The sequence below is a fragment of the Mus caroli genome, chromosome 6 (assembly GCF_900094665.2).
Source record: "Mus caroli chromosome 6, CAROLI_EIJ_v1.1, whole genome shotgun sequence".
Taxonomy (NCBI): domain Eukaryota; kingdom Metazoa; phylum Chordata; class Mammalia; order Rodentia; family Muridae; genus Mus; species Mus caroli.
This window is the reverse complement of record NC_034575.1, coordinates 144,975,489-144,979,261: the sequence shown is the minus strand read 5'-3', so window position 1 is coordinate 144,979,261 and position 3,773 is coordinate 144,975,489.

Genomic DNA, 3,773 nt, shown 5'->3' with positions numbered 1-3,773 from the left:
TTCAAAAGACCACACCATTCCCAAGGTGCCCCTCTGCTTCATGGTTCTGGATCAAGATGTGAGCTCTCTGCTGTTTCTCCCCTCTGCCATCATGGACTCTAACACTCTAAAACCATAAGCACTTTCTTTTATAAGTTGCCTTGGTCATGGTGTTTTACCACTTAGATAGAAATGTAACTAAGATGGATATAAATAATATAAATACAACATTCATGCATAAAGTTCTCCCCAAAAAAGCCAAGAAAGAGGCTTTTAGAAGACTACAAACTGAAATCTCATGCTTTTCCTAAAGTCTAACAGCCAACCTGATGCATGAGGAGGTGGCACCTTTGAGAGACAGTTGCTCATAAGGGTTGAGTTTTATTATCATCCAAATAAAAAGACCCCAGAGAGCTCCATCACCCCTGGGGGACACAATGAGAGAACACCATCAATGAACCAGGAAGCATGTTCTCACCAAACAACAAAATACTAACACCTTGAACTCCCCACCTTCCAGAACTGGGAAAAAATAAAAAAAAAAGAAAACCTAGTCTAAGTTGTGTATAAGTCGCCTGGCTTGTGGTTCTTTGTTACAGCAGCTCTGATGAACTGAGACAGGAAACAGAACTGGAAAGGTCACAAATAAGTTCATGGGACCACACCCATGCTCCAGAAATCGACCACACAAAAGTAAAAAAGAAATTATAGGGAAGGTATCTCTTGACAATATTTAACTAGAGATTTTATTCCCCTTTCTACATAGAATAGAAAGGAAGTAATTTACAGGTTTTCTTTCCATCTGACACATCTCCATCTCTGAGAGCATCATGACTTCTCCATCCTCAACAGCTGGGACTGCCTGGGGTAGGATGGCAATCTGAGGTGGGATTGTCTGGTTGCTACGCTGTTGTTTAGCTGAACTGCATCCTGCCCCCCAGAAGATGGATTGTGGCACGGAGAATGCATCCTCTGCCCTCGGCTCTCTGTCTCACTGTTAGCTCTCTGAGCAGAACTGGAATAAGAGGAGGAGGAAGAAGACTGAAGGCAGATCATGGCTCTTGTCTAGAAAGTGTGCAGTTTCCAATCGAGGATGGATCCGGGTACATTGCTTTCAGAGATGAGAGCTGCAGCAACGCCTTCCCTGAGGAAATCTCTTTAGCTAATGTTAGTCGGCAGCATCCGGTCTAGTGGGTAGTCCCACCATGAGGCGATATGGGTAAAAACATTCTGTGCGAACTGAGGCACATGGTTGCTGCCTTTTGGTACCTGTGAATGTCCTTGCTCTTTTTAGAGGTGTAGTCACCTCGCAGCTTCAGCTTCAATCATCTGTTGGGAAGTCTGAATTATGGAGACAAACTAGATTCGGCCAAGCATGTACCAACCATACATATGTATTCAGTTAAATGTCAACGTACACCTATACACAAGTTTATGTAGGTGTGGCCCATAAGAACTCATTCTTATCAAATTTCACCATACATAAGAGGAGCACAAACTTTACAAATTAAAGGAAAATGTTTCTGTATATGTGCATGTGTATGTGTGCATACACATGCATATATACATACACATACATACATACACACATACACAATTCAGATACTCTTTTAAAACACGCCTACAGAGAAACCTTCATGAGGCAAAACCTTGTCTGTTTTATAGTAAGTTTTTTATATTTGTTGACTGAAAGAATGCATAGGTAGCAAACTATTTCATTTGCTCAAGATAATCATTTATCTTTTACTAAAAAATATTAATTGAAAGTAGGCAGCTGATTGTTAACAGTGTTTGCCCCTGGTAACATGCAGAACTTTATGCAAGCAGATTGTACCCCCAGGGAGCAGATTTTTTTTTTTTGTATGTGTTCATTCGCCTACAAGTATGTCTGTGAACTTGAATGCCTGGTACTTAAGAAGTCCAGAGACAGGGCTGAACCCCCTGATACTGGAGTTACAGATGATTGTGCGCTGTCATGTGGGTGCTGGGAATCAAACCTGCATCCTCTAAGAGACCAGCCAGTACTCTCAACTGCAAAGCCGTCCCTCCAGCCCCCTAAAGAAGATGTTTAAAAGTTTATTCTATCTCATCTTCAGTTCTAAGGCTGAGATGCTGACCCATCTTTGTTGCCAGTAGAGGGAAACATGCTTCTTAATGAAGCACATGGTGCAGACACCTTCTCAGTGGCCGTATGCTGAAGAATTCTAATTAGATTGGGGTTAGGAAAAGTCACACCGCTGTTGGTCAGTATGCCATAGTTTCAGGGATGCTCGGTGTCTTTATCAAGTTGACTCAGGTGGAAGCCAGGCTAAAGCGCAGCTATGTCCTTACCCCAGGCTTGTGGTATTCACTGAGAACACCATAGCTTTATCTTCTTCTCTAGCTTCAGAGCTGACATCATGTCAGCTCAGCCATTGGGTTGTTTGTATCGAGACCAAGGGACCCCTTCACCTTTCCATGTTCTGGCTCTCTTTCTTGTTGACATCCCTCTGCTATCCTCTCTCCATTGACCTAAGCAATTACTAAATAAGAGGTAAATACTCTCCATGGTGGAAAAGAATCTTCTGGAATCTTTTCTTCTGCCTCAAGTTTCTTGATACATCTTCAGAAGCAATACAGAAAAATAAAAAATATTTCAGTTACAGGAAAGGAGATAAAACTAGTTAGCTAATATTCGATCCTACACCCAGAGAGACACAGCACCTACCCCCATCAGTAAGAAACCTTAGACGTAGGAGATGTGTGGATTCTGAGTGAAATCATTAGCTTCCTGTGTCTTTCTTCTTTCCACCCAAAAAGAGTAACAGTGGATAAGGTATCCTGCGAGTAACTGTTTCATTAACTACTGACCTCAATGAAAGAGAAAGCGAGCAAACACTACATGCTCAGAAAAAAAAAATTGTTGATAAACAAGAATTTACAGGGTTTTTTAAAAGAATGTTTCTCACTTAGAGAAACAGAATAACGGCCCCTGCACTCAAGGCGTCCACTGGCATGAATGCCCACTTAGTATTTAGCTTGTTGGATTTCTTGCTTCCAGATCCTCCTGGCCAAATTTATTGCCCATGGCAGAAGAAAGGATTTTTCCCCCCATGAAACTTGTTTTGGCTTGAAGTAAAGTTCAAATAATATTTACCAAGATTATTAAAAAACTCTAAAGCTTTTTTTCTTCTTCAACATTCAGGGATGGAATGTCAGAAAGTGTTGACAATAATTTTTTAAATTAATATTTTTGGAAGAATTTTCTTTAATAAAAGATCAAATAATTACCACGATGCTGGAAGTGGGCAGCTGACTGGTAACAATGCTTGCCCATGATGAAGAGCAGAACTTCAAGCAAGCTCTGGGGTGGCATTGTACCTAATGGAAATGTAGATTCTCTTCTTAATGAGGAAGTAAAAGCTCTATTCTACTTCTACTCAGCTCTAAGCCTGAAATCCTGACCTCAAAACCATCTTTGCTACTAGCAGAGGGAAGAATGGTCCTCAATGGAGCGCACAGCCCACACACCTTCTAGATGGCCACACACTGGGGAATTCTGGTCTGACTATTAGGGAAAACAATTGCAGCCTGTTCTACATTTGCAGTCTTCCTTCTGTCAACATCCAGTCAAAGCAGCTGGATGTGGCAGTGTATGCTTGTAATCCCAACACTTGGGAGATGGAGGTAGAAGGATCAGGGGTTCAGAGTAGCCCTTCAAGTCTACTGAAGAAGAGTTCGAGTCTAGCTGGGAATACATGTGACACTATCTCTCTCTCTCTCTCTCTCTCTCTCTCTCTCTCTCTCTCACACAC